This window comes from Rattus norvegicus, chromosome 1, assembly GCF_021556685.1.
Source record: "Rattus norvegicus strain SHRSP/BbbUtx chromosome 1, alternate assembly SHRSP_T2T, whole genome shotgun sequence".
NCBI lineage: Eukaryota > Metazoa > Chordata > Mammalia > Rodentia > Muridae > Rattus > Rattus norvegicus.
The window spans coordinates 124,340,295-124,360,257 of record NC_141534.1 but is presented as its reverse complement, the minus strand read 5'-3'; the positions used below and the strand labels follow the sequence as shown (position 1 = coordinate 124,360,257).

Here is a 19,963-nt window from a genome sequence, read left to right as displayed (position 1 = left end):
ACTAATAAATAAGTGTTCCCATGAAAAATATTCAGAGACTAGAAAAACACACATACACATGTATAAATGAGTAGGCATAATTTATTTCTTAAATAAGAAGGCAGTGATTCTTGTTTATATTGTATAAGTTAATATATGCAATTTTCAGAGTTAGCACATGTAGAAATTTCTGAGTAAAAATATGTGGCATAATAATAATGATATATGCAAAATAGTTGATAGATTCCATAAACCCATGTGGATGGTGCTTTCCATGTATTCGTGATCATTAAATAATTAAAACAGTGAATTCAGACGAAGGTACCATCATGATAGACATTATTGCTTTTGTATTATCTTTAAGGTAGAAGCATGGCAGTGTCGAGGCAGACATGGGCCTTCAAGGGTTGAGAGTTACACAGGCATGTATTTTATAAATTATTTTTTTAAATCTGAAACCCAAACAACATTTTGAAATAGAAAACAAAATACAATAGGTAAAAGTATAGGGCGTGCCTGTGCGTAAATCTGTGTCTCAAAGTCTATTATCAGTCTGCATTGTTTCCTCTTACACATCGTAGAGCATTCAATTTAGTATATTTATGGCATACCTGAGTGTGTTAAAAATTGGGTCTCTGATTTTTGTGTCTGCTCGTTTTACTTTGTTGGAGTGCCTTGCCCACCCTCAATATGTTCTTTAAATATCTTACTATATTCCATTTGGTTAATGTTTGGTTGTTATCCCTTGGGTGTAATTTTCCTCATAAGAGCCAGAAAGGGAAGGGATCTGGAAGGGACAGGAGGTGGGGAGAAACTGGGAAGAGTTTTAAAAAAGGAAAAATATAACCGTGATATAAATAAAAAATTAAAATGGAAATGAAAAATTGGGACAAAAATCAATTTTCACTAAAACTACAACACCATTTTATAATGAAAAACAAAATACAATCCCAAAAAGCCCAGAAAGAATACAAAGAAACAGAAACAAAAGAAAGGCACACCCTTGTGGATTTATCTGATGGAGGATAGCCAAGCCACCCCCCAAAAAAATACATAACCGCACAAAAAAAAAAACAAATCTGCCTTATAATTTGCATATCTTATAAAGTACATCCAAATCAATGGATCAAAGCAAAGTATAGATTACATATCCAAAGAAAGTTATTTCCATTCCACCAGTTTATTATTGAATCTGGGCAAGATTTAAAAGTAAAAACATATTAACAAATAATATATACCGAAAGACACTAAAGTATTGTCTTAACATTCAAACTAGATCACCTTATGTGATCACAGAAGAAAATGGTTTATTATTCTGTACTACTCTATGCAGTGTATGTGATGTGAGTATGTGAGTATGTGTGTGTTTTTGTGCATATATATGTACACACATACATATGTATATATATATATATATATATATATATATATATATATGTGGAAACGTTTTGGAAGTTGCAGCACGTTTCCACATGCTTGCAGTTAACAAAACTAAATACACTCTGCCCACTAATCTTTTTTACAACCATTTTGGAAACCCCTTTCCTTTATTATAACTATCAGAACATCAAAACCCATTCTTACCTGATGACCCAACTATTCAGAAACTGGGAGGTACAAACTACATCATCTATTGTGTTCTTTCCCTCTGATGATAATCTGTATGTTAACTCTCAAAATGATTTTAATCCCTTCATATCATTCAGTCTATGGCAGATACTGAGATACCACTGTAACTTCCTTTATGGGTGTAATTTTTATGCTAAATCCGTACACAAACTTAAATGTCCTTTTTATTTTCCTGACTGCCATTACTCCCACACACCAATAATCCACAATTTGGTCAGCTCTTTGAAATGCTAATGTTCATCCTGGAAGAGAACAGAACTGAAGTGACAGGGCAGATTGACAGCTCAAGGGGTGGGGCACAGCAGCAAACACAAGACAGGACAAAGGAAGCAAGGACCAGATCTGATAGCTTTCTGATCCGACTTTTCAGAGTCAAATGCTTGAGATCTAGAGAATAATCTTTTATCCCAACAAATCTGAAATATTTAGTGTGAAAAAAATCTTATCTACCTATGAAAATATTTTGGGAGTTTGAAAGAGCTGACCTTGTTTGCTGCATTGCCTTGCTGACCAGTCCTAGGGTGCTTGTGACAGGCATCTATGTCTGCCTCTTCTCTGAGCAGGACCTGCTGCATGACTTATGTAATCACAGTGTAACCCGCCCCCAGTCTGTGCTAGTGAACCAGCATAACCCTCCAATCATGCATGCGTGCATGGTTGTTAGGCTGCAGAGATTCAAAATCTTTTCGAAAGCTAATGACACAAGGCAGGCAGATGTGATCTTTAAGCTGTACTATTGCTAGAATGAAAGCGCTGGGTCTTGAAAACCCCTGTATAAATTGGTCAGGGATAAATTCAAGGTGCTTTCTGGGCAATGATGACTACAGGGTATTGAATTATATTCACATTTAGATCTCTATACACAAGAAAGTAAGAGTGCTTAGGAAAAATGTAACAAAATTACAGAATGGGGCTGGAGAGATGGCTCAGCGGTTAAGAGCACCCGACTGCTCTTCCAGAGGTCATGAGTTCAATTCCCAGCAACCACATGGTGGCTCACAACCATCTGTAAAGAGATCTGATGCCCTCTTCTGGTGTATCTGAAGACAGCTACAGTGTACTTATATATAATAAATAAATAAATCTAAAAAAAAAATTACAGAATGTACAAAAGTACTAGATACTTGTAATATCAGGAGAAATCACTAACGAATAAAAGATGCTACTTTATTAATATTATGCCTTAGATTTTACTTAATCGGGTGGATTTTTAAAGTTTCCATGTGTTCATGTAAATGAAGCACTTACCATTAACATAACGTTTGCTATATACTAAAAGCATTGGTTTGTCATTCAATGATGATTTTTTCTTCTATTTTAAAAATTGTTGCTTTGAGACATTTACTTTTTGTTTGATTGCCTTTTACATAAAGTTTTACTCATTGGATTTAGCTGGAATGGAAGTTCACTTCTTGACCGGGCTGTCTTTTAACTCAGAGATTTATTAACTTCTGACTTGTAAGTGCTAAGTGTAAACTCACATGCCACCACAGTTAGCTAGATTTCATTAATGCTAATTATGTGTGTGTGTGTGTGTGTGTGTGTGTGTGTGTGTGTGTATTCTCTCTCTCTATCACTGAAACACTGTCTCTCTGTTCTGAAGTCCCAACTTATGTCTGTGTGGGTGTGTCTGTGTGTGTGTGTGTGTGAGTGTGTATGTGTAGAGGTATGTAGGTAATAAAGGCTGTATATTTCTCAAGATCTGCAGTTACATGTAATTCCTGACATGATTTCTGAGAAATAATTTTGCAGAGCAGTATTAGTTTTTATAAGCAGAAGCATCACTCAACATCACTATGCAACTTTAAAAATTGGTGATTCTGATGCGCAATGAATATGCAAATGAGACATAAACAAAAATGTAGACTAGCTCCTGAATGTTAATATTTGTACATCCATTTAGTTTTCAATAAATGTAAATATGATATTGACTTAGTAATATCCTTTCCTGCAAGACCTGGGATAGGGAAATGCATAAGGAATTACTCAGTGTGCTTTCAATTTGGACAATCTGCCCTGTGTATTATGATTAAGGAAGGAAAATATTGCATAAATAAAAGGTGACTTTGAATGCATATGCGAATATTCAGCTTCCTATTCCATAGCAGTATTTTCAGAAGCTATCCCTTTGGAGCTAACTTTGGTTCAATATATGACTGAGCAGATAATTATGGCAATATATTAATTCATGTCATATTGAAAGAAAGGGATGACCACTCTTCAACAGGCTGGGCTACTGCAGATCAGACACTCTGAATCTTCTGTCAATGCTGGAGATATTTAAAGCTTGATGAAAAGATACTTCTGCATTCTTGGTTTCAAAGATAACTTTTAATTATTGATTTCTATTAGTAAAAAAGCCTGTGAGATTACAATGCTGTAGTATTGTATTTATCAAAATTGTCAGAGGATACTTGGTAACAAGTATGCCATAAGTTATAATAAATTATTACATATAGCGGCAATGTTTGCTTCAATGGCTTTATTTTTCTGGCCAGGAAGATGCTGTGCAGAGTAAACTGGATTTAAATATACTGTGTTTCATCTTAATCTGCCAACTATCTGGTCAAAAGTAATGATTTTTAAATAAGGGATATTCTGTCTTCCAGATTTATACAAGAACACAATTGACAAGGATAATATATGGTTTTATAAACAGGAAAATGAATCCTAAATTTTTGCATTTTATACATCTACTGTTTATCAAAGTGTGATTAGGACACTGAAAACACCGAAAGAAATTCCTGTTTTATCATATTATTGTGTGTTTGTTTGTTTTTATTGGATTTTTCTATTTATATTTCAAATGTTACTCTGTTTCCTGGATTCCTGGACATAAGCCCGCTATATCATACACACACACACACACACACACACACACACAAACACACACACACACAGAGAGAGAGAGAGAGAGAGAGAGAGAGAGAGACAGAGAGACAGAGAGACAGAGAAAGAGAGAATAAATCTCTGAGTATCTTACACTGAAGTCAGTGTGTAGTAGTCAGCAGTAGTCACAATATTTAAGAAAGCTGACTTTAGTTCTATAATGTCTATAATACTCATAACTCTACAAGCCTTTATTCCACAATGAATCCTGAACCCTGGGAGACAAACATGATATAGACATTTTATTTAGTGACTGGAATTGAGCATTCTCTTACTCCATGCATCTTGAACAGCTATTGATCTTTATGTTAGGCATGATGTTCTAGCAGAAGAATCTTCTCTCAAGAGAGTTGAAAAATACAGTAAGCTATGGGTCTAAGGAGAAGTCATTAGGACTTAGATTAACACTATGTTCTTTTATCAGAGTAATAACATTTGCTTTCCCTTCAGGCCTATGTTATGTTTGGCTACATGATTTTGATTCGAATAGCAAGAAAATTTATACATTTCAAATTGAGGAACAAGTCTTAAATCCAACGAGAATGTAGGCTGGTTATTTTCGTGTCACTCATAACACTATTGCATCAGTAGGTAATTTTTCCAGCCCTGTTAATGTAACAAGTTGGTGGATTCACAGCTATATATACTGCAGTATAAATTGTTTCTGAAAAAGATAAAAAATTAGATGGGCAGGGAAGGATTTCATCTGGAAGAAATGGAAGGAAATGTGAATATGATCAAGCCACACTAAGAAATTCACACACACACACACACACACACACACACACACACACACACAAATATAATGCAGAAATACATGCATGAAGTTTTGCTGATGGCATAGTTTTATTATATCCATAATAATAAAATATAGATAAGTAGGTAGATATGTAGGTAAGTAGGTAGTTAGAATGATCATAGATAGATAGATAGATAGATAGATAGATAGATAGATAGATAGATCGATAGATAGATCGATAGATAGATAGACAGACAGATCTTGGTGACTTGGAATCTATCAACAATATTCAGTTAATTACTGAAGATCAATATCTCAAAATGCCACTCCACATTTGTTCATTATCCTTTACCCTTTTCCCTGTCCCACATACAGTAACAGTTGGGTGCTTGTGACTTTATAATGTTATGCCTTCAGGAATTCAGTTATATGCATGTTCAGAATTATCATCTCACTAACTAGGATATGCACAAAGTCATAGCATTTCTACCTAACCTACAGTAAATAATCAAAACTTCTGATTCCAGAAACATAATGTTCAAAGAAATCTTTTAAACTGCATCCATATGCATATATTAATAAAGCATTTGCTGGTTGTTAACACAGTAACCATAGGATGCCTCTTAATTTTATTTATCTCCATATTCCTTCCTCTACTGACGTCTTCACTAATTATCACTACTTCTTCCCTCCCTTTTCAAGACCCATACCATGCATATTGATCTATTCTAGTTACCTTTCCTAAGGAGACCTATCTATTACTCCTAGTCCCAAACTCTAAACAGAATTTCTCTGCTTCTGTAGATTGTACATTGGTTCATTGACTTAACAGCTAATGTCCACATATAAGCAAATATATAATATACTTGTCTTGGTGGTCTGGAAAATTCATCAGTATGATGTTTTCTAGTTCCATTCATTTACCTTTGAAGTTCAAGTCTTTCAGGGACTGAATTTTTCAAATATGAAAATGTAGACGGAAGGTACCATGCTGTAACCTGTAATTCCACACTGAGAGAAATGAACTGGGACTACCCGCCTGAGTACACTTTGGATTAAACTAGTGAGAAGGAACCCTAGGCTGCAGTTTGGGAGGATGTATCACAAATCAGCAAAAGAAGTGAGTTTAAATGACATAAATAAACAAATAACTACTTTATCTGAGACATAATTAGAGTAAAATATTTTTCAGTAACTTTATATTGCATGCTCGAAAAAAAGGAGAGAAAAATCAAATGAAATCATATTCATTCTTTTCTAAACCATTGAGACATAGGGGCGTTGCTCAGTCTAGGATGTATGCCCAGGATATGGCAGTTACTGGGTTGGAACTTCGCTGTTTCAGTGAAAGATATAATTTGATTCACAAAGTGAGTTGAAAGAGTATGTAAAATGAACTCCAATTAAAACAGAGTTCTATCCAGGAAGGCATCAGAGTAGAAATAGAGGATTGACTTGCACAAGTTTTCCTCTGACCAATAGAAAGAAATTTATCCTCTGAAGACTTGCTTAATTAAATGTTAATACATGAAGATGAAATAATATCAATCTGTATCAGTTTTTGAATTAGTAATTTTTGAAAATTGATTTTTTCCAACAATATATCCCGCCTCATTACCTCATCCTCCCTGATTCTTTCCATCTGGAAAATGACCTATTTCCTCATGTTCTCACCCCCCCCCCTTAGAAAACATGAAAAGAAAAAAACTAACCTGACTAAAATAGAACAAACGACCAATGGAATCAAAAATGATAAAACACAAGAAGCAAATAGTCACACAGAGAATCATATTTACAGAGGAATTTGAAGAAAATATTAAATTGGGAGTCAAATATATGAGAAATTACCAGCATGGTCAAAAATGTAATATATTATGAATAAAAAAATTCAAAATTACCATTGATTTATGTAAGGTAGAATGAAGTACCTGCTGGATTGTAGGTTCTATTCCCATGAAACTGTACTGGACCAAAGTACTTTTGATATTAGAAATTATGACAATGAGAGAGCTTCTTAGTGAGGTAGATCATATTCAGATCCAGATATTAGTGGTTGGACACCAAATAATTTGGCCTGCAAAACCTGTGCATATCCTTTGCATGGCTTCTTGGTTTATATAAGTATATATGTATATAAGTGCTTTTGTATCTGGACATTATTGATCACTTGCTTGCATTCCTCCCAGTACCACTGTGCCTTACAATAATTCTACCATGACTTCTAAAAATCTTTCCTGAGCCATGAAGGAAGAGATTAGCTGGTAATGACTCATTTATGAGAATATGATCCAAGGTCTTTCACTTTGTATATTGTGCAGATATAGTTCTCTATAACTGTCCCCATCTTTTATATATGCTACCATTTGTGATGACAATAGAGCAATATACTGATATATGGGAATAACAGAATATTGTTAGGAATCATTTTGCATCTACATTTGCATAGCAGACAATAATACCTGCTTTAAGCCTTAAACCCCAGTATTTTGTCATGAGAACAATGGTAGAAATGTGTTCTATCTCACTCTGCATGTCGCAAATCCAGTCATATAGTGGTTGCTTACTCCCTTCAAGGTGCCACAATTGCAGCATTGTATCCTGTACGCAGCTGAGTGTGGTAGGTCAAATAGTATAGAGGTGGGTTGGTGTTTAAGTTTTCCCTCAATAACCCTGCCAAACACATTTAAGTACCAGCAACACTATTCAAAAGGTAAATGATTTAGTGAGGCACCTGTTTGTCTTCTCTATGTTCAAAAGAAATGTAGGTGTTGTCTTCGACAATAGAGCCATCACCAGCCGTATGCAGCATTCAGTACCTTAGGCAATAGCTTGAAGTGATTGGAGTATTACAATGAGGACACATTGGCCAAAAAATATAGTAGATATAGCCAATACATGGGGTCGGAGATTTCATTTGGTGGGAAGAGATGTCTATTTCTGTCATTCTCTCCAATTTTTTAAATATCCTTTATTTTTATTTATGTTATATATTAAGAACTGATCTGACTCCTACTTATAGCTGACCCTCTTAGTATTCCACTCTCTCCTTTTCATTCCCCCATCTCCATTTATTTGTTACATTCCAATATATCCCCCAAATATGCCCCATAATTATTTATATTGTTTCTCTACCCTCATAAAATCCTTTCCTCCTGCCTAATTCTTGTATGCCATTGTCAGGGCTTAAAATATCAAAAAATAAGCAGATACATTCTGTATTTGTCTTTGAGGTTCTGGATAACTAACAATGAGGTGGTTGTTGTTATTGTTGTTGTTTTTGTTCTTCTTGTTGTTGTAGTTGATGATGATGATGATTATGATGATGATGATGATGATGATGATGATGATGATGATGATGATGATGATGATGATGATGATGATGATGATGTTGCTCAGACTCTTTCAAATGAACCAGAAAATATAAGTGGATCACAGGTAATAAGATGTAGAGGTATTAACACGATTGTGGTTTGATTTTTCTCTGTTCACATCGTTGATTGCTTCTTCTCTCTGGAGGTAATAAAGTACATTTTTAAAGGAGCCCCCTTTTCAAAATGAGATGTTAGAGTTTTATAGAAAATTTGGATTGTGAAAGACTTGAAAATGGAAATGCTATTGGGTTTTTAATTCCAAGGACAGATATGTTTGATATTCAACCTTTGGTAAAATATTTGCCTAACATAAACAGATTTGAATTTGACCTTCATCACAAATGCAGATATATTATACACACAAGGAACAACAGCAGCCAGGAGGTAGGGACAGAATAATATGATGCTGAAGGTCATCCTAACCATTAATCAGAACAGCCTGAAATCATTTTAGAGAAAAAGTTATATATGTTTTATGTGCTTGTATGCTAAAATATGTAACTATATTTTGATTTTACAGGGGTAACATTGAAAATATTGACTTGAGGCTCAATGACACTTTAAGGTTTTAAACATGGTTCATTCTATGAAAAATAATGGAGTCTTTTAAATTTGTATAGTATACTTTTATTATAAATTGGTTGTAAGACTGTGGTGACAAGGAGTAGAATGCAGTGGTTTCAATGAGATGTAAACGATTAGTTTCTAATTTTTAAACAGTTGACTCCTAGTTGATGATTGTTTGTGGAAGGTTTTGAGAGAAGTCTCTCTGCTTTTTCTCTGTGGTTTGAGATATAAGCTGCTAATTCAGCAACATGCTGCTTACCACTAGAAATACAGAAAGAAAAGAAATAATTTTTTGCAACTATACTACAATTTGAATTTTATTAATATATTTTTGTTTTTGTTACAAATTCTAAAATGTAATTCTGGCTGTAAGTATACTCATAGTAGACTCTCTTCCTATGACTCTAAATTGTTAGATATAAGGGCATGTGCCAACATGACTGGACTTTTTCACAAAACAAAAAATTCTAAAAGTAATTAATGAACAATTCAAATTCACATTTACAAATCAAATTAAAGCATTCAAGATATATTGACTTACATATTAATCATATCATTCAAGAAATAGAAGCAAAATATTTACTTCATATTTTTGCCCAACTTACTCTACAGAATGTGACACTGTCTCACAAATTGCAAAAATTAAACAGAATATGAACAAAAATAGAAATAAAATAAAGGAGAAAAGGAGGAGGAATCAGAGGAGAAAAAGGAGGAAGAGGATAAAAGGAGGACACCACTAATCAGAGAAAATGAAAAGTTCATAAAATATGAGTTTCTTCTTCACTCCTTCATAAAAGGGGAAACAAGAATATTCATAGGTGGGGATATGGAGGCAGAGTTTGGAGCAGCAAATGAAGGACCCACATTGGAGGAAATAAAGGACTGAAAGATCTGAGGCTTGGAATGCCATAAGAACAACCATGGCAAAAAACCAGACCTCCCATGGACTACACCACTACTTAAAGACTATACATGGACTGACCCAGGGCTGCAACTGCATAGGTAGCAGAGAATAGACTTGTTTTGGCACCAGTGGAAGGGGAAGCCCTTGGTCCTGCCAATGTTGGACTCTCCCTGTAGGGGAATGTTGGGGGGAAGGCAGGAGGGGCTTGATGGAGATGAGAACACCCTTAGAGAAGGAAGGAAGGAAGATGGGATAGTGGGCTTATGTCTAGGAAAACGGGAAAGTGAATAACATTTGAAATATAAATAAAAAATCCAGTAAAAACAAACAAACAAACAAACCCACAATAATATGATAAAACACAGGGATTTCTTTCAGTGTTTTCAGTGTCCTGATCACACTTTGACACACAGTACATGTATAAAACGTAAAACATTTAGGATTCATTTTCTTGTTTAGAAAACCATACATTATCGTTGCCATTATCCCTTACATAAAAACCATTATTTTTAACCCAATAGCTGGCAGATTAAGACGGAACACTGTATATTTAAATCCAGTCTATTCTGCACAGCATCATCCTGTCCAGAAAAAAAGCTATTGATGCAAACATTGCCTCTCTATATAATAAATTGCTGTAACTTGTGTACTTGTTACCAAGTACCCTCTGACAATTTTGATAAATACAATACTACGGCATTGTAATTTAACAGGATTTTAATATTAGGAATCAATCTTTGAAAGGTATCTTTAAAATCAAGATTGCAGAATAATCTTTGCAGCAAGTTTTAAACATCTCCAGCATTGACAGAAGATTCAGAGGGTCTGATCTGCAGTAGCCCAGCCTGTTGAAGAGTGGTCATTCCTTCTCTCAATATGATATGTATTAATATATTGTCATCCTTATCTGCTCAGTCCTATATTGAAGTAAAGTTAGCCACACAGGGATAGCTTCTGAAAGTAATGCTATAGAATAGGAAGCTGAGTATTCCGTATGCATTCAAAGTCACCGTGTTGTTTTTGCAAATGTTTTCCTTCCTTGATTGTAGGACACAGGGCTGATTGTCCAAATTTGAAGTACATTCTGTAATTCCTGATGCATTTCTCTTTCCAAGGTATACTTTGTCTTGCAGAAAAGGATATTATTAAGTCAATATAATTTACCTTTATTGAAACATAAATGATTGTAGAATCATTAACATTCAGGAGCTACTCTACATTTTTGTTTGTACTCCATTTTCATATTCATTGGGCATCAGAATCACCAAGGTTTAAAGTTGCATAGTGATGTTGAGTGATGCTTCTTCTTATAAAAAGTAATACTGCTCTGCAAAATTATTTCTCAGAACACATGTCAGGAATCTCAAATTACATGTAACTGCATATCTTGATACATATACAGCCTTTAGCACCTAATACCTCTACACATATGCATACACACACACACACAGAGAGAGAGAGAGAGAGAGAGAGAGAGAGAGAGAGAGAGAGAGAGAGAGAGCAGAGACAGACAGAAAGACAGACAGACAGAGAAAGACACACCCACACAGACACAAGTTCGGGCTTAAAAATAGAGAGACAGAGTCTCAGTGATAGAGACAGAGAGAATGTATACATGTACACATAATTAACATTAAAATATATCTAACTGTGGTGACATGTGAGTTTACATGTAGCACTTACAAGTCAGAAGTCAATAAATCTCTGAGTTAAAAGACAGCCCTGTCATCAAGTGAATTTCCATTCCAGCTAAATTGGACAAGTAAGCACCTATTTAAAAGGCAATCAAACAAAAAAGTAAATATATCAAAGTAACAATTTTTAAAACAGAAGAAAAAATCATCATTGAATCACAAACCAATGCTTTTAGTAAATAACAAACATTATGTTAATGGCAAGTGCTTCATTTACATGAGCACATCAGATCCTTTAAAAATCCACCTTATCAAGCAAAATCTGACTAATGCAGAATATTATTAAAATAGCATCTTTTATTCTTTAGTGATTTCTCCTGATATTACCTATATCTAGTGTTTTCGTACATTCTCTAATTTTGTTACATTTTTCCTAAGCACTCTTTCTTTCCTTTGTATAGAGATATAAATGTGAATATAATTCAATATCCTGTAGGCATCATTGCCCAAAAAGCACCTTGAATTTATCCCTGACCAATTTATACAGGGGTTTAAGAAGACCCCCCACTTTCATACTAGCAATAAGACAACTTAAAGCTGATTGCAACCTGCCTTGTGTCATTAGCTTTCGAAAAGATTTTGAATCTCTGCAGCCTGGCAACCATACACGCATGCGTGATTGGAGGGTAATGCTAGCTCACTAGCACAGAACAGGGGCAGAGGACAATGTCATTACTTAAGTCATGCAGCAGGTCCTGTTCAGAGAAGAGGTAGACAAAGATGCCTGTCAAAGCACCCTAGGACTGGTCAGCAAGGCAATGCAGCAAACAAGGTCAGCTCCCTCATATCCCCATAATTTATTTCATAGACGTGATTTTTTCACACAAAATATGGCAAATTGGTTGGAATAGTAGATTATTCTATACATCTCAAGCCTTTGACTCTGAATAGTCAGATCACAAACCTGTCAGATCAGAACCTGGCTTCCTTTGTCCTGTCCTGTGTTTTGTTTGCCGCAGTGCCCCTCCACTTGAGCTGTCAGTATGCCCTGTCACTTCAGCTCAGTTCTCTTACAGGGTGAATATTAGCATTTAAAAGAGCTGACAGTATTGTGTATTATTGGTGTGTGGGAGTAATGGCAGTCAGAAAAATAAAAAGGAATTTAAGTTCATAAATGGATTTTGCATAAAAATTACATCCATAAATGAAGTTACAGTGGTATCTGGGTATCTGCCGTAGACTGAAAGATTTGAAGGAATAAAAAAACACTTGAAAGTTAACATACAGATTATCATCAGAGGGAAAGCACACAATAGATCACGTGGTTTGCACCTCCATTTTCTGAATAGTTAGGGGTATCAGGTAAGAATGAGTTTTGATGTAATGTTAGTTACAATAAAGATAAGTGTTTCAAAATGGCTGTAAGAAAGAGTAGTGGGCAGAGTGAATTTGGGTGTGTGAACTTCAGGCATGTGGAAACATAAATATATATATATATATATATATATATATATATATATATATATATACATATACATATACATATATATATATGCACAAAAACACTTACAAACATACTCACATGACATACAATGCATAGAGTAATACAGAATGATAAACCATTTTCTTCTGTGATCACATAAGTTGATCCAATTTCAATGTTATGAAAATGCTTTAGTGTCTTTTTAAAATTTGCCCAGATTCAACAATAAACTGGTGGATTGGAAATAACTTTCTTTGAATATGTAGTCTATACTTTGTTTTCATCCTCTGATATGGATGAATTTTATAAGATATGCAAAATAGAACGCAGACTTGGTTTTGGGCTTTTTTGGGTGGTTTGTTTGCTGGGGACTTTGGCCATCCTCCATCGGATAAAGCCACAAGGGTGTTTTTGCTTTTGTTTCTGTTTGTATTATTTCTGGTCTTTTTTGGAATTGTATTTTGTTTTTCTTTATAAAATGGTGTATTTTAATTGAAAATTGATTTTTGTCCAGGTTTTCATTTCCATTTTTATTTATTTTTTTATATCATGATTACATTTTTCCTCTTTTTAACCCTTCCCAGTTTCTAACCACCTCCCCTCCCTTCCAGATCACTTCCCTTTCTGTCTCTCATGAGGAAAGGAACACTCAAGGGATAACAACCAAACATAAATAAAATGAAATATAATAAGATATATTAAGAGCATATTGAAGGTGGACAAGGCAATCCATCAGAAGGAAAATGAGCAGACACAAGAATCAGAGACCCAATTGTTAACACACTCAAGTATGCCATAAAAACACTAAATTGAATGCTCTCAGATGTGTACAGAGGAAACAATGCAGACTAATAATAGGTTTGAGACACAGATTTCATCAAAGGCTTATCCTATTCTTTTATTCATTGTATTTTGTTTTTTATTTCAAAATGTTGTTTGTGTTTAGGATTTAAAAAATCTTAAATTCAAGACTATGTTGATCCAAGTCAAGAGCAGTCTGAGGGTTGGCTAAGGTTCTTGCTTCTAAACAGGTGTTAATTAATACAGATATAACAGAGTGGCAATATTCATTACAGTTTTGTTACTTCAGCTATGTTATAGAATAATATGAAATCTGCCATGCAGATACCGCCTGAACTTTGATCATTATTCAGGTTTATTTTACAGGGAATCTTTTTTGTCTTCATCTAGTTTTACAACACTATTTTTTTAATTTGTGTGATGAATATTATTGGTAATCAAATATATACATATGTAATATATATGTAATATTTTATATAACATGGTATATGACATATATTATATAACAATATGATATATAATGTTTTATGAATGATATTGTTTCTATAGGATGTTACTCAAAGTATTTGTTATTTCAGGACATGAATTTTCTTAAATTTTTTATACTGCTACATTGCTGAATGTAATTATCAGAATTGTCAGGTTCCTGATGCCACATTTAGGAACTTTTATGCATAAAATCATATCATATTCAAAGGAGTCTCCTAATACTATGCAGAATAAGACAGGAAGAATAAACTTCCTTCTCTTGTTCCTGATTTTAATAAAAATGTTTTGAGTTTTTCACCATTTAGCAGGATGCTCCCTCTGATTTTGTTGTATGTTGTTTTATTATTCTGAAATATGTTCTGTTTATCCTTCCCAGTGACCACATTTCTAAGGAAACAGGAAACTTGCTACTCTGGTAGCCATCTATGTCAGTAAGGATGTGTGCATATAGGGTTGGAATATTGAGAAGCCCTCCTTCTTCCTTTCTTGAATATTTGCTCAGGCTTTTGAGGGTCACACATGTAACCCTAACTTTAGGAGGCCATGTTTACAACAGCCATGCCATTTATAGAGACATCCCAGAGCATTTCTTCCAGTCCTCTAGCTTTTACCCATCTGGGGAGTTTTAGAATCCCCAACTATGTCTGAGTACTGACTGTTGCTTATTCACAGTCCTTTATGTAAATATGTATCATTGTGCCAACAAAACATTAGTAATGAAAGTGTTATCTATGGAAATAATCAGCAACACATACCAAAGGACATAGCAGAAATATTTAAAAAGGAATTTGACAAAATGGAGATTTAGAAAAACAATGTCAGTGTTTTCTCTACTAGGGTCTTTAAATTCCCTAGCTGAGTTTATTGATCATGTTTGTACTATCATTCATAAATTCTGTCCTGTAGAACTGGCCTCACTTCTAATTAATAATGTGGTTGGTTAAGCACAAAATACCTTTGTACATTTGCGATGTTAATGCATTTTACCTGGCCATTCACTGTTGTAGCATATAAGGATTATTAATGGATAAGAAAACCATTATTTTTTTTCTTAATGGAGCCTGAATAGTGTTTTAGAGCATTATGAAAGATAACCACCAGGGAAACATTCCTGGATAGCACAAGGATGAATCCTCAGTGTCTAGAAAATAATGTTTATTGTGTGTATACCTCATGACCTTATCATGAAATCTCCTGGAGCGAACTGAGGCTCTTTCCCATTTTCTCTTTTGTTCAATTATATCTGCTTATTTATGTTGAGAGATACAGCATTAGGATTCATAAAATTATTGTCAAAATAGAATTGAGTTCATATGATTTGCCTGTCTACTGCTTTGAATAAAATCTTCCATAAGTGCGATTTCTATAATCAATTAGACTCCACAATATTAAATTAATTTCTCCTTTAGGAACCTTTCTATAGTGGAAATAGCTTCATGGTTAGAGATGGTAGATCATGTTTATTTATTTCCCTCAGTAGTGGGAGTCAATTCACTTTACTCTATGGAAACCATATCATGCTGTCATGTTCTATGTGAGATCATATGTGAGTTAGTCACATCTGTTACATCTGAAACACATTGGTACTTTGTTACATTCTTTCCATTCCCAGGTGCTCTCAGTTTTCTCCCAAGAAAAAGATTCATGAGAGGTGAAGGGAGAGTATTAATAGAGAATTTGCATTTACAACTGAGTTACCAAATTTCTCTTAATCTCTACACAGTCTTCAGGTATGTGTCTCTGCCTTTGTTTCCACCAACAACAGATTGTAGCTTCTGTGATCATGGCTGAGTAATATACTTATTAAAGGGAATGACGGAATATCTTTAGTATTCTTTAAATTGGTACATTGCTTTTGCAGAAAAAATGGTGTTTGATATGCCCCTTGGTCCACAATCTACTTATTTCTCTTTTCTTGGACATATGAGGTATGTCAGAAAAGTGTCTCAGGGACTGGGCATTAAATCCTTTCACGTAATTGTTACTCTCATCACATTTGTACAACTATTGCACTCGTGTACACTGTAGCTAGTCCACCATTGTAAATTGAAAGATTTCAGCTATGTTCACCTTTCCTTTTCTCCTCAGGAAGTATGAATAAATTTTCCAATCCATGAACACTATCTGGAAGGGGTGAATACTCCAGTTAGTCACCAGCTTAACTTCTTCATGTTCAATGAGATAGGTAAGTGTTGTTTCATCAATATGGTTCTGTCATCAGTTTTTCTAAAGCAACCAATGATGTGGGTAGGAATGTAAGTTGTTTGGGAGCTTCTGTGTGATCTCAGTCATCAAAACTCAAATAGATGTAACCCATACATGACACTGGAATGACTTTGCTAGGGAGAGATGGCAGTTAGGTTGTACTCTCCCCATTATTTTATGATGTGTTTTAAGAATATTCCATTAACATAGTATATATTAAGGAGCCTCTACTGTAGTAATTTTCTATAACATTCTTCAGATAGTCCACAGATTCTGGTGTCCCTTACCCCACTTTCCTCCACTTCTGCATTTAATATTCTCATTCAACTACCACATTACACCACATGTCTCCAGATTTAATTATGTTTTATTTATTCAGGAAAACCTTCTATAATTTCTATTTCCCCACTCTATATCTTTACACTGAGGATTTAAGGATTCTTACATGCATTTGTAAGGATTAAAACCTAGGGGTTGGGGATTTAGCTCAGTGGTAGAGCACTTGCTAGGCAAGGCCCTGGGTTCCGTCCTCAACTCTGAAAAAAAAAAAAAACACAAAATAACAAAAGCTAAGAAGTAGTTTTAAGTGATAACATCCTAAATTTTTCTTTGGGGTTCTGAGTACCTCACTCAGGATGATTTTTCTCACTCAGGATGACTTTTTCCTAGTTCTATTCACTTAAGTAAGAGTTCCATGATTTTATTATTTCAAGAAGTGAGTTTCATTTCATTGAGTTAATGTACCATATTTTCATTATTCTTTCAATTGTTTATGGACAGAGTTTTGAGTGATATCTGGGTTAAGAAGACAGAAGACCAAAATGTGGATGCATAAATCCTACATAGAAGGGAGAACAAAATAATCACAGGAGATAGAGGAAGGGAGGGACCAGGAAGGAAGAGAGGAGGGAGAGGGGAAAAGACAGGACAAGATCAGGTATTGGAAGCAATAGAAGAGAAATACAGAAAGTCAGGAAACTGAATAGAAATAATTAGCAGTGGGACTGCAGAACTGGGGGTATCTACTAAAAATTCCCAGATGCCAGGGAAACAAGAGGCTCCTAGTACCAACCGGGAATGACTTAAGCAAAAGTACCCCGAAAAAGGGGAGATAAAATCTGTAGAGACCACCTGCAGTAGATAGGCACCACCCCTAGTAAAGGGATGGGGCCACCCACCCATCTCAAAAATTTTAATCCAGAAATGTTCCTGACAAAAGGAAAGACGGGCCCCAAAATTGGAATAGAACCTGAAGGCAAGGCCATTCAGAGACTGCCCTATCAAGGAATCTGTTCCTTCTGCAGACACCAAACCCCAACCCTTCTGCTGATTTCAAGAAGCACTTGCTGACAGGAGCCTGGTATGGCTGTTCCCTGAGTGGTTCTATCAGCACCTAACCAAAATAGATGCAGATACAACTAATCATCAGACTGAGCCTTGGAGACCCCAATGGAATAGCTAGCGGAAGGACTGAAGGAGCTGAAGGCAATTGCAACCCCATTGAAGGAACAATATGATTTAAACAGACCAGCCAGAGCTAACAGAGTAAACAGCCAACCAAAGAGTATACCTGGAGATCCACGTGGCTATTGATTCATGTGTAGCAGAGGATGGCCTTATCTAATATCAACAGGAGGAAAGGCCCTTGGTTCTGTGGAGTCCTAAGACCCCACCTAGGATGATGCTAGAGTGATGAGGCAGGAGTGGATGAATGGGTAGAGAGGCACGTTCATAGAGGCAAAGGGAAATGGGAGAGCAGGAATGGGATGGGGCGTTGTGGAGGGATAACAGATAAAAGGGATATCATTTGAAGTGTAAATGAATAGAATGATGAATTAAAAAATTAATGACAAGTTACTTGAAAAATTCTTTCAATGTAAGAATGACCATGTCATTTTCCTCAGAATCCAAGGAGGTAGCAGTGCTCTTGACAGCCCTAGATCCAGATTCTTCCCACAGTTATATCCATTAGTACTCTCAGATCACTGCCAAGAAATATACTTGTTTTCAGTAAGGCCAGAACACTGGGTCTGTACTATGTGGAAATGTACTGTATGATATAAGAACATTCAGCACAAATGGTGGGTCGTGTTGGCCTCTGAATGCATGTATGCCTCAAAACTACCCATGAGGATAGTTTATTCTTAAATTTTTTTTTGACATCCGCATATTGGACAAATCAGTTCCTTGTTAAAGCCACCACCGAAGCCTCCTTCTAGGATGATTACACTAAAAAGGCTTCAACCTCTAACACACTATTAAACTATTAAAAATGATCCATCCAACTTGTCTTTCCATGTTAAAGATTTTTTATTCTGCAATTTTCTATTAATCTTTGATAGGTTATGTTTTTTCTAGAATAAAATTAATCCTGTTCCTAAAATATTTACTTCCTTTCTTACAAATATATATATATATATATATATATATATATATATATATATTCCATTGGTGTCTCATGGCTCAGTCTGATGATTGACTCTATCTGCATCTATTTTGGTTAGGTCCTGATAGAATCGCTCAGGTAACCGCCATACCAGGCTCCTGTCAGCAAGTTCTTCATGAAATCATATATATATATATATATATATATATATATATATATATATGATTGATACACAGCCTTTGATACACTTTCCTTCACCTGTGTAAAAGAAAATATTTACAGCAGATGGAAGATGGATCCTGTAATTTTTTGGATACTATATGATTCCCTTAACTGAAATAAGTCTATGCATGCTTATTCTGGCCCAAAGAGATCCATGGGGAAACGCCCCGACTGTAAATGTCATCCACTACTCAGATGTGCTCTATGCATATATATATATATATATATATATATATATATATATATATATATATATATACATATATATAATGTACCTTACACCTTATACCACAATTCTGAATTTTTGGAGCCTAGTAGTAATGATTTTCACTTTTTGTATGTTACCTTCAGGCCTTGTAATATATTTTTTGTTAAATTTTACTAAATGTTTAGTCATTTTCTGTCCTTGGATTTTTATAATGGTTCCCTATTCATACTTACTACACAAATGTTATTTTTTGATAGCAAAGCATCAATTTCTCCCCAAAGAAATGGAACTAGATATCATATATATGTAAAGACATAGGTAAATATAGTTTTCCCATTGCCTGGCAAATCACCACTTCCCAATGTGGAACTTCTTTCTTTGACTTCATGTATGAATTGAACTAAGAAATTCTTGTTTCAGAACACTCCTAAAATATTTTGTTTGCAAAATCAGA

At 34.9% G+C, this 19,963-nt stretch overlaps 1 protein-coding gene across 2 annotated transcripts in view; it reads left to right on the top strand.

Annotated features, from left to right (window-relative positions):
* LOC134483425 (uncharacterized) overlaps nt 1-16,673 on the top strand; it is a 329,893-nt gene extending 313,220 nt beyond the window's left edge. Inside the window, exon 10 of one of the 2 annotated variants that reach the window (XR_015646530.1) lies at nt 16,577-16,673. The gene's annotated coding sequence lies outside the window, so the exon portion shown is untranslated. Of the gene's footprint in view, nt 1-6,182; nt 6,357-16,576 lie in introns of those variants that run through there. The other variant, XM_087600960.1, reaches the window with a different exon arrangement.
* Nucleotides 16,674-19,963: the final 3,290 nt, after the last annotated feature.